We start from the raw sequence: 12,504 nt of genomic DNA, 5'->3' as shown, positions 1-12,504 counted from the left end.
GAATAATACTAAGTCACAAAAATACAAAAAAATTCTTCTTCAAAGAAGAAGAAAAACTAGATGTAGGCCAATCCAATGTTTCCAAGCATCTTTTTGAACAAATCCTGACAACTAAGTGTAGAAATTAGTTGTTGAAAAATAACCTCAAAACATGTTGTGGGGATGAGAAACGATTGCTATGCAAAGCATATCCTTAGTAAAGGCTAGTTCACATGGGCAAGTGTTATTATAGAACCTGGAGCTTTTATTCCTGCTGGAGAAATATTAGCATTGACAGATTTCAAATCTAAGCATAGATTTGGGAATATCTTTAGTCTTTGTTTCTTCTCTGTTCTACTTGGAAAAGAAAGTGCTTTTGAGAATGGTATTCCCACTTCTCACAAACACTTTAAATGAGGCATGTGTTTAGGATTTTATGGTTGCCCTGGTTGCTTGGTTTGTATTTTTATTAGAACACTAGTCACTTAATCTCAAAACCAGTGTTTGTCTTAAAGCCACTGGCATCTCTCCTGCTCAGAAGACTCTTTCCATTTAAAACCAAAAATTAAAGTTTTATGCCAAGTCGCACAATGTCATAAAGTCATATTCATATTCTTGTTGCCTTACATAAATTTAATCTGAGTTGTAGAAGCCTTGGTAAAATTATACCTTCACTTTCACTTAGCATGTAAAATGTGCATATTCATATTGTGGTGGCTAGTCTTTTCAACTTATTGGACCTGAAATCACCTAAGAGGCACATCTCTGAGTTGCCTCTTCAGTGTGAGAGCTTTCTAGTAAGGATTACCAGAGGATATGAATCCTCTTTTATTAAACATATTCATTCCCTCAATTTTCTTTCTTTAGAGAACCCTAACTGATACATATGTCTATAGGCATGTATGCTGGGTGTGTGTATGTGTATATATGTGTGTATGTGTGTGTGCATTTCTATTCTTGTGTACTATAATTTAAAAAAGCATTATTCCTAGAAGAGGACATTATAGGAATTTTTACTACTAAAAAAAATTATTTCCAAAATTTGACCCGAGTAGCATAGCAAGAATATAAAAAATAAGTGTAAAATACAATATTTCTAGTCTATGAAAAAGAAATGCACATGAGTCGTTTTCTCCATCTTCCGTGTTGCCTCTGGGGAGTCAACTCAGGTCATCAGGCTTGGTAACAAGAGCCTTTGCCCACTGAGCCATCTTACTCTCCCTGTTATTTTATTTTTCCAAATAAATTGAAGGAGCGTACTCTAAAGTAATGATTTAAGGCACAGTATAGCAAGTCTATAACCCACAAATATACTCAGTTCTCACCACTGCCAAGTACCATGGACTCTACATAACTGTCTACATGGGGCTATAATTTACACTAGGGCAGCATGGCAGATTCTTTTATACCACCTTTAGGGCAAATGTATGAGGAATGGGTTGTGACGATTCAACCACTACACAGGGATTTTTCCAATTCCATTATACTCTCATGGGACCACTCTCAATCATAGTCACAGTTCATCACAGACAAAGCTGTCAACGTGACATGAGCAGTTGTACATATACACTAAATGCATGTATGATTTCATCAGACAATTTCAGTATTATGCTTACAGGTAGATCATCTAAAAATTTATCATCTAGCATTATATTATTCTGTATACCATTGGAATATTTTTTCCAGAGTGTTACTGTCATGCTATGAGTACTGCTTTATTATCTGTACCCTGCTCTATGCATACTTTCAATGTCACAAAATATTTGTCCAAATAATAATTTTGTGGTTACTTAAAGATACATTAAAGTACTTACCAAATACCATGTTTGATCTTTCAGATTATTTCCACTATTTTGCAATTATACACAATATGCCATGGACCATCAACACTATTTATATATCAAAGCTATTTTTTTCTATGATAAACATCCAGAAGTAGAATTGTTGATGCAAAAGATATGAACCTAGAACTTAATTTGTACATATATTTTTGTTATCGGTTTCACAAAGTGTTTAACCTCTAAGATATTCCTCCAACATGCAATAGTAATCTGTAGCCAGACAGTTATAGATTCAAATCCCAGCACTTGCTGATATATACAAAATCCATTGTCCCTGAGGTCAGGAAGTAGAGAGAGCAGGTGTGCTGCCTCTGAAGGATGGCTTCTGAGAACAGGTTAGTCTCTATTACTTCCTTATTCTTGACCCTCTAATAGAATATGCTTTCAAGATCACTGCTGCTTAAGCCCCATGACCCAAGTTTGATACCTGGAAGTCACAGTGAAAGGAGAGAGCCAACTCTTAAAAGTTTTCTTTTGAGCTCTACATGTGTGCTATGGCACACACATAACCCCCTCACTCCCCCACCACACACACATACAGCTGCTTCTGGAGGCACCTGTCTCCCAGGACTGATCTGTGAGCAAAGGCTGGAGTATTGACCTTATTCTGTGCTTCAGATGGTCAGCTATAGCTACCGATGTGCATTTGTCTTGGTCAAGGTTAGTTGAGAAAGTGGGATTCAACTCATAATGTAAATGGCAGCAAGGCTATTGATGCCCATGGACTTAGCTGTTAGGAGACACAGGAAAATGAGGCTGAACTCCACAAACTCCATATTGAGTTGAATATTCATATAGGTTCCTATAAAGCAGGTACATGCAAAACCTCCATCATTTGCCACATGAATAACAAAATATCTCTGGAACATCTCACTCTTGTTTTTTTTCCTCCCTCAGAGGAAGGAATTTCAGTTCCTTCATTTGAAAAAAAAAAAGTTTTAATGGATACCTTACACATTGTCCCAAGAACAAAATAAGGCCACATGTATAATCCTGTCAGTGTGTCAGGCATACCCAAGAGTGAATAACTATTTCATAAAGAATTTGCTTGTGACTATAATTTGCTCAGACTATAATTCTGAGTCAAAATCCTGAAAATTGGGGTTCCTTTCTGGCAGCTGCGATTAATACATTGAGTGTGGGCATGTCTTCTGGAAACAGAACATCTCACTCTGACTTCAACAGGTCTCTAAGATCTCTAATGAGGCACCTGCACATCAGTCTACCCACACAATCCATGACTGATCAATGGGATCACGTCCACCCAGTCCACTCTTCCTAGTTCTCTTCTGAATTATCTGTGAGTGATGTACTTCCTCTTCCTCACCACCACTGATTTTGAGCTTAGCCTTGTAATGTCTTTTAGTCAATGGCACACAAGCAGGCACAAAATATATTACATCCTAATGAGAATTCCAAATAAGAACATGCATGCTGGCCTGTCTTCCTCATGTCCCTCACTGGGTGGTCTTCTTCCTGGCTCTGGAAACAAAAAGTATGTACCTTTAACCTCCACTGCACCAATCTAAACATTTTGGGGCTCTGGTTGGTTACTGGTTAATAGTCCTCGCACTAACACACTAACAGAAGCATGCTTAACTATGGAATAGAGACAGTGGGTGAGGAAGTGGCCCCTGGAGAGGACATGTTCATTTGGGACCTTTACCAACGGCAGGGCCAGCACAGCACTCCAGCCTTACTTTCCACATTAGAAGCGAGACACTGAGAGTACTAGCAAAAACAGTATGTTTGGAAAAAAATGAGTTCAGGTCCAAGGTGGGCAAGCTGGTACCCAATACTGCCTTGTCTCACTTCAGTTATTTCTCTCTCTCAGGGTGATTTACAAGGTGATAAAAAACTTCAAGCCGCAAAAGGTACTTGGGCTGTTAAAAAGCAGCTTTTTATGATCCCTTCTTCTTTATAGCACATGTTGTTTCATTAATCAAATGCTTATTCTATTAGGAGTCTCAACCCTTTGAGATAGTGGGACATTTCATTTTTATTGCCCTGAAGTGGCTTTCAAATCCACACAGTCTCCTACAAGCCACCAATGGGTTCTTGGGGTTCAGACTCTCCATCTTCTTTGATCTGTCTATTCTGTATTAATGATTTAGACGTCAGCTTTTTAAGCTTTTTTGGTTTGTGCTGTTCCTGAACTAAATGCTGCACTGTCAGCTGTAGACTTTTTCCTCCTCCTCCATAGCCAAGAGTGTGCATCGAGCCAGAAGCCGATGCTGTACCCAAGTCTGAGGATTCTACCCTCTATCTCATCTTTTCTGGCCTTGGATTCCCATTGTTTGCTTGTTTGCTTGTTTGTTGGTTGGTTTTATTGGGTTTTTTTTTTGTCTTATCTTCAGCAGGTAAAAGTAGATGCTCCCAGATAATCAACATGAGAAGACTCCATCTTTGTCCTTCTCTCCCATGTCATAGCTGGCTTATATATTAGAATCTCAGTCTGCACATTTTCATCACCAAAGGGATTCACTTTTTTTTCATTTTATAACTTTCATGTTTACATATCTGTGAGCAAACTATATTATTAACCTAAATTTGTAATGATTACTGAAAGACCCCCGGAGGGTATCTTCTGTCTGAGAGACCCCCTCCCAAGGAACAATGAGGCCATTCGGATGCAAACAGCAAGAGGCTTTTATTTTGATACACGGGTACCCGGGGCGACAAAGTCACTTGGAGGACTTGCGCGCTCCCTGGGTGGAAAGCTGGGGGTTTTTTTATAGGGTTTTAGAGCAGAAGCGCAGGTACAGAAGCGAGAAGCATGGTTACAGGAGGCTGATTGGTACATTTACATGAGACCACGGTTTGCGTCAAAGTTTGGCAGGGACACCAAGATTCCAGGAACTGGGTGGTCAAAATGGTCATGATGACCCCTTGACGTGGCCCGCCACCTGTTGTTTTCCTTAGGACCCTTATCTTAACTGGAACAGTCTCACAGATATCCATGAGGGTGATTAACACAAACTGTTTTTAGCTCAACTGGGGCAGCCTGACCGCAGATATCCCAAGTGGGTGACACAGCTGGGGGTTTTTTAGTAATTTTCCAGTTCCCCACCTAGCCTACAGAGTTTCTCATAGCTATGTTTAACTTGGGGTGAGGCGGGGGTCTTTCAATTACATAGCAATATTTTAAATCATCCAACATATGCTAGATAGGTAGATGGAGAAATTGTATACAGACATAATATAGATGACATGGTCGTTAAATTATAACTCATAAACACAGCAGTCTTTAGAAGTTTCCAGATGACGTTACCCATATCATGTTAGTACCTAAACTATGAAAAGCAGAATCTGAAGAGTTTCTGAAGAAATAGTAGATTCCAGTTATTCAAACTGTCAGAACCTTTTTAAATTTTTGTGTATTTATTTATCTATTAGATTTAATATATATACACACACACATATACATACACATGAGTGTTTTACCTGCATGACAGTATATGCACCATGAAATGGTCAGATCCCCTGGATCTACAGGCAGTTGCAAGATACCATGTGGGTGCTGGGAATCAAACCCACGTCATTCTGTCGGTTCTGGTGTTTAGAGAACCTCGGGAACACACTTATGGGGTCAGCGGACTGCTTTTCATAGACAGAATTTCCTGACAGGTTTCAGTAATAAAGTTTCATTGGAATTCAGACATGCCCATTTGTTTATCCATTTTCTTCATCCCTTTCATACATTAGTATGTACAATGTATGAAGTAATGCACTTAAGAAGTTGAAACACATGAGGGAGGGGGCTACACCTAGGATACAAAGTAAATAACCTGTAATTAATATAAAAAAATAAAAATTGTGTATATAAAAAAGAAGTTGAAACACGGACCTGTCTGCACAGCAAAGCTAAATATATTAACAGAATACACAGTTCTTTGTTTCCCGAAGTGAGGGCAAGTGACACTGTTGAAAGTGAAGGATGCATATGGCTTTGAGACCTGAGACCAAATAACCTAATCACAGCGTAACAAAACACTCCCTTTCAAATCCCTTTCTATTTTTGTTATTTTTACATGTAAGAGATGTTCCTTATTGCTGATAGTATTTACTTCCTTTTAAAAGTTTGTTCAGCTGGACAATATTCACTTCCTGTTAAAACTTTGTTCAAGAGCTTCAGTCACACAGGTGCGGAGACTCTTCTGGAAGGATCGCCACAATGGCTGCCCAGGAAGAGCCGTAGGTCCTGTCCAAACTTGTCCCGGTGGGCAAGAGCAGCATGGGCAGAAGATGTTGGCAAACCGCCGCTTGAGTGGCCAGTATGTAGCCACCCTGGGCATGGAGGTGCACCCACTCACCTTCCACAGCAACAGAGGACCCATGAATTCAAAGTGTGGGACACAGCCGTCCACAAGTTCTGAGGCCTGCACCACAACTACTACTTTCAGGCCCGGTGTGCCATTATAATGTTTGATGTAACATCAACAGTTACTTACAAGAACGTGCCTCACTGGCGTAGAGATCCGGTGTGAAAACATCCCCCATTGTTATTGTGTGGCAACAAATACAGAGTACGGGAAAGTGAAGGCAAAAATCTATTGTCTGCTATCTGAAGAAGAATCTTTAGTACGTTTCTGCCAAAAGTACAGCTTTGGAAAGCCTTTCCCCTGGCTTGCCAGAGAGCTCATTGGAGAACCTAACTCGGAGTTGGTTGCCATGCCTGCTCTTGCCCCACTGAGGTGTCCATGGGCCCAGCTTTGGCAGCACGGTATGAACATGATTTAGAGGTTGCTCAGACGTCTGCCCTCCCAGATGAGGGGAATGACCTGTGAGAAAGTGAATGTGGAGCACCGAGTCAGAAGTCTAGGTTTATAGGCAACGGTCGTGTGACGTCTGCAGTGCTGCTCAAGTGCAAACTTATTTAACTAGCAGATACTTCACTGGGATGCTGAAGGACACGAATGGACTTTGGAATGAATGTGGCAGTTAAAACATACTTTTTTTTTTTTTTTGGACTTGCATAGTTAGCTGTTTGTGACAGAGTTTTTCCCATCCAGATTTTGAAAGATTAAGTCACATCACAATATTCAATGGTGAAATCTTCTTTGTTACTGTCATTCCCATTCTTTTTGTTTAGAATCAGAATAAAGTTGTATTTCAAAAACTTTAAAAAAAAATAAAACTGTTCAACTATGTTCATACCAAAGAGAACTGAGCTCAGTCCTAGAAATATGGACAGAAACCAATTTAAAGGATGATTGCACGAAATAATTCTTATTCCATAGTGGTGTAGGGAAGGGCTTGAGAGGCTGTAAATTAAGTATTGGACCTGATCAAAGAGCAGACAGCCAGCTAATGTCACAGACTACCCTGCTCCCCTTACTAGGGAACCCACGTGGAGACTGAGCTGCCCATAGGATACATCTGAGCAGCGGGTCTAGGTCCTCTCCATGCATGGTCCTTGGTTGACTCCTCAGTCTCTGCAGGTCCCCTGCAGAGATTTTTTTGGCTTTGTTGGTCTCCTTGTGGAGCTCCTGTCCCATCCAGGTCTTTCTATCTTCTCCTTCTTCCATAAGACTCTCTGCATTCTGCCCAAAGTTTAGCTGTGAGTCTCTACATTTGCTTCAATGCCCTGCTGCTTTCACTTACCCCTGGCAAGCCGATCTTGCCAGCCAACAGAGGAAGAGGATCCAGATACTCTTGATGAGCCTTGATAGTCTAGGGTCAGATAATAAGAGAAGAGGACTTCCCCTATGAGTGGACTAGGGAATGGAGATAGGGAGGGCAGAGGGAAGGAGAGTGGGACTGGAAAGAGATGATGAGGAAGGGGGTTACAACAGGGATACAAAGTGAATAGTTGTTAAGAAGAAGAAGGGTGATAAATGTGGATCTATTTTCATTTTTCTGCATGTAGACATCCAATTAGACCAGCCTCATCTGTTGAAGGTGCTATCTTTTTTCCATTGAATGGTTTTGGCTGCTTTGTCAAAACTCGAGTATTCATAGGTACATGGGTTTATTTCTGGGTCTTCTATTCGGTTCCATTGATCCTCCTTTCTATTTCTATGTCAATACCATGCAGTTTTTATTACTATTGCTCTGTAGTACAGCTTGAGATCGGGGATGGAGATACCTCCAGATGATCTGTTGTTGTACAGGGTTGTTTTGGAGATTCTGGTTTTTTGTTTCTCCATTTGAAGCTGAGAATCTGGGCACAGGGGCTTTTCTGAGATGGACACTCAACCAAAGGCCATGAGAGGATAAAACCTAGAACCTCTGCTGGGATGTGACCCGTGATAGCTCAGTAATCAATTGGTTTCCCATAGTAAGGGGAACAAGGACTATTTCTAACACGAACTCAATGACTGGCTCTTTGACCTCCCCACCCCCCAAGGGAGGAGCAGTCCCGTTAGGCCACAGAGGAGGACTTTGCAGCCAGTCCTGAAAATACCTGACAAAACGGAGTCATATGAAAGGAGAGGAGGTCCTCCCCTATCAGTGGACTTAAAAAGGGTCAGGGAGGAGATGAGGGAGGGAGGGTGGGATTGGGGAGGGAATGAGGGATACAGCTGGGATACAGAATTAACAAAATGTAACTAATGAGAATAATAAAAAAAAAGAGAAAAAAAATTAAGCTCATCACCACCTTTCAGGCTGACAATGCAGATAATAAAGGAAAGTGAACAAAATGTAAAAAGAAGAAGAAGAAGAAGAAGAAGAAGAAGAAGAAGAAGAAGAAGAAGAAGAAGAAGAAGAAGAAGAAGAAGAAGAAGAAGAAGAAAGTATTGGGCCTGAGGAACTCCAAGCAAGCTCTCAAGGCAATAGGATTTGACTTCCATGACTAAGAACATAGCTCAATCATAGCACAACCAAGGCCCTGAGTTTGATTCCCAATAATGCCTAAAAATAAGATCCTCAGTGATTAGAAAAGATACAGGGAACTAGAAGTCATGAACATCAGTAAAGTTTTAAAGTCTAAGTCACTAGCACAAGCTACCACAAATCAAATTTGCATATAATTGCAGAAAGTCTCAGATGCCCTAAAGACTGCCCATGGGCTCTGGACAATAATATTTGCTGCTGTGGATGATGGGATAACCTGTATTAGCCGACAGGGCAATCCTGGGAGAAATCAGGGCAGTGCATTGAGGACAAAATTTAAAGAGCTCCAATATTTAAGGAGCAAGTAGAGGAAAGAGATTTCAAAATAGTAAAAATAACCAACTTCATCACCACTGGTAAAAATAAAAGCCTAACCACTGTGGGTCCTCAAGCAGTGATTTGACCTTGAGAACCAGCAATGTAGCTCAGTGGGAGAATGTTTGCCTACCTTACCTGAGATGTGACCAATTTAATGACAAAGGCCACGCATTAAAGTAGGTAACAAATAGGGGAAAATTAACCAGTTAACAGCTGCATGAAAATGTTGTTTACAGAGAAATCTAAATTTCAGTCCCATCTCAGGAACCCACAAGAATCATTGTGTCTTATTACATACAACGTTCCTGGAAATTTGACTCCAACCAACACAAAATCAGCAATTGTTTCACCCTATGGGTTACCATCCTAACCTAAAGCTTCTCCACCGTTTTCATCCTGCAGCTGTTTTGTCTACAACCAGCATATTTGTTATCCATCTCTGAAGTTATGAAACATGTTCTTAGTTGTCTCTGATCCAGAAAACATTTTTTTAATTACTACCCTGCTCTGCTGCTGCAGAGATATGCTCAAGTGTCTGGTCTTTTCTTTTTCTGGACAGTATCTGTAATGACTCAATAAACCCTTTCATTTCAGAGATATATTAGAGTAGTGATTCTCAACCTTCCTAATGCTGTGACCTTTTAATACATTTACTCATGTTGTGGTGACTCCCAACCATAAAATTATTTTTGTTGCTATTTCATAACTGTAATTTTGCTACTGTTATGAATTGTGACGTAAATATCTATGTTTTCCAGTGGCTTTAGGTGACCCTGTGAAAGGACTGTTTGACAAAACAAAGGAGTCATGCTCCACGGATAGAGAGCCACAGCTCTAGAGCATTTGTATAATAAAACCATATTGCTGGTTGTTGAACACAACCTAGAACATAATCTGCCCTAGTCATTTGTGGACTCTGTTCCTTTGGAGTTCATATAAACTGTATCCATTCCAGCAGAAAAAGATCTTGGCTTCACAAAACTCTCAGGGTACAGATGAATAGTCCCTGCACTGCACTGGGTTTGAAACCCAATTCTATCACTATGGTAGTGTCACTTTGAGCACATCTGTACATCTTCTTGTACCTGGGGTTCAATTTTTAGAGTCTTAGATTTTCTGCTCTGTGCCTGTACGGCTAGACGCTATGGATTCTCAAGATTCTAAGGTAGGTGAATACTGCTTTCACATAGCCTCTAAATTGCATTTGACAATGTGCCCCTTATGTGATGCAGAACAAAAGCTATTGTTCCCAAATGTGGCAAACCTGCCAACATACTATTAGATTTACAAAAGATGGATTCTTTCTTTTCTGGGTACTGTTTTACTGATTATTTTGGCCAATGAGCAATGGCTCAGACTGGGGGACTGTGATTAATTGCCAAATAGTTCTAATCTATTATCTAACACCATTCTACTGCTAATGGAATGGGGGGAATGAGTACATTTATCATGGGTGTAAACCTAGCATAAATAATAATTAATTTTCTTTATAAAAAGCTAAGTTTATTGAATACACTGAAAGTATAAGCAAGAAAATAAAACACTAGCCTAACAACAAACAGATGGCATTCCCCTTTCTGTGATTATGTGTACTTTTGATGTTTCAAAGAAACCATACAACACTCATGCTTTCAATTATTTTTCCAGGACAGACACCAAATGTACTTTTCTCTTTGTAACTGATTGCTCTTCTATTCCAATCCATGAGCCTGAGCTGAAAATTTACCTCAGTGAAAGAGAAAGAAACCACCATGGCTTCTTAACTTGGCACCCAAAGAAATACTTGACTAGACTTAAATCATTGTTTGGCTAAGTCTCTTCTCTCTCTTTTATTTTTAGGGAAAAATAAGAAAAGGCACAAAAAAGGAGACTGGATCCAATTAAACTAACTTTGTCTTTCTTTTTCTATTAGAGAAAATTACCATACTGATAAATATTAAGTACACATGGAGTTTTCTTTTGTTTCCTCCTTTGTATCATCTTGGGTGTATCTGTTGCATTCAGACTTAAGGGATATTGCATAGACTCAAATGAGATATATTTAGAATCCTTTCCTGAAGCATTCTAAATGGTGCACATTGTCTGCTGAGGTTTTTCAGTAAATGAGAAAAAGTAAATGAATCATCACACTAAAGTAGAAACAGGGACCCTCACGAGGAGCAGATATGACAGTCTCACACCATCTGCCCATAATCTGTTACCCACCAAGAGCGTCCCTCTTTCCTTTTCCACAGCACACGAGATGTGACAGTGTATTATCCTTTCATAAAGTCCCCATAGACAAACTGCCCACTGATCTCACTGGGGAATATCTAAACCATAACGAAAATATTCCTTTAAACAGCATCTTATAACTACAAAAATGGCCAGACCTCAGGCCACTCCAACACAGTGATAAAGGGTAATTCTCTTCTTTTCACCCAGCAGCTTGACTCTCCAGTCATTACTGCTTTTTCTTACTCTTACCTTGTTTCTTTCCCATAAAGATATTTGCCTGGATGGCAAGCATGGTGGCACATGTGTAAGCCCAGAAACTAAAAGGCTGAAGAGCAGACAGAGGGAAGCCCAGGCTAGTGCCTATCTAAAGGAAAGTTACAACCTTATGGTTTTTGTTTTGGCTTTTATTCCTATAACAAGCCAAAAGTTCCCTGACATATTACATAAATACTATCTTTTGAAAGTCACAAAAAAAAAAAAAAATCAAAGCATTATTAAGGAGAAATGTTAGTTGGGTTCATTTATCCATTCAAAGGGCATTTACAGAGTATTTCCTGTATCCTTGTATATACCGAGGACTTGGGGATATGGTGGTGAAGAGACAGAGAAGAAATAAGATACTTCTCTTCAAGCATCTTATATTTCTGATAGGAGTGGAGTGGAGATATATACTCAAGCAAACATACCTCAGGTTGTTTTATCACAGCAACAGAAAAGTAACTAATATAGTTGGGAATGCTGGGACATCAGGAGAATTCAGTCTCTGCTATGGCACCCCCTTCTTAGTTTATGGGGGGAGGCTCTTTTCATTCTGTCTCCCCATGGCGGGCATGGTGAAGTAGCTCACTGGGCTCTCTTTGAAGACTCTTGTACTCATGAGGACTCTGCCTCCTAATTCCATTGTCTTGAGATTAGAATTTAAGCACAGGAATGTGGGGGGGGTGTGCTTCCATTTAATCTATAGCAGGTATTTCTCAAGAGTCCTGAAGGTGTGAGTGAATGTTGTGACAACGTCTGGTGCCCACTCCTTCCACAGAACAGGTATGGGTTATCTCCTGACTGGTCCCAGACTCTGAGGTGTAAGCTGCTCTGTACCCAGCAGCCTCACCATATGTGAGGGTAGAAAGCAGACACTCTGCCTGGGGAAAGGCCTTTCTCAGAGCACACATTTCTAGTCCTCTTTTATTACACGTTTGATTATTAAGAAGTTCAAAATGGCTTAAGCCATTAAGCCAAGGAAAGAACAATGTGAAAAAAAAATCCACTTAACATGATAAGCTAAAAGCCTTCAAATGCCAGAGTTAAATACTTT

At 40.0% G+C, this 12,504-nt stretch overlaps 1 pseudogene; it reads left to right on the top strand.

Moving 5' to 3' along the window:
- The first annotated feature begins 5,994 nt into the window (after nucleotides 1-5,994).
- LOC129666518 (GTP-binding nuclear protein Ran-like) lies at nucleotides 5,995-6,607 on the top strand (annotated as a pseudogene).
- Nucleotides 6,608-12,504: the final 5,897 nt, after the last annotated feature.

Source organism: Psammomys obesus, unplaced genomic scaffold (assembly GCF_907164565.1).
Source record: "Psammomys obesus unplaced genomic scaffold, mPsaObe1.curated_primary_1811, whole genome shotgun sequence".
NCBI classification, from domain to species: Eukaryota; Metazoa; Chordata; class Mammalia; order Rodentia; family Muridae; genus Psammomys; species Psammomys obesus.
Note: the sequence above shows the minus strand (reverse complement) of the source record. Positions and strands in the feature narration are given on the sequence as shown.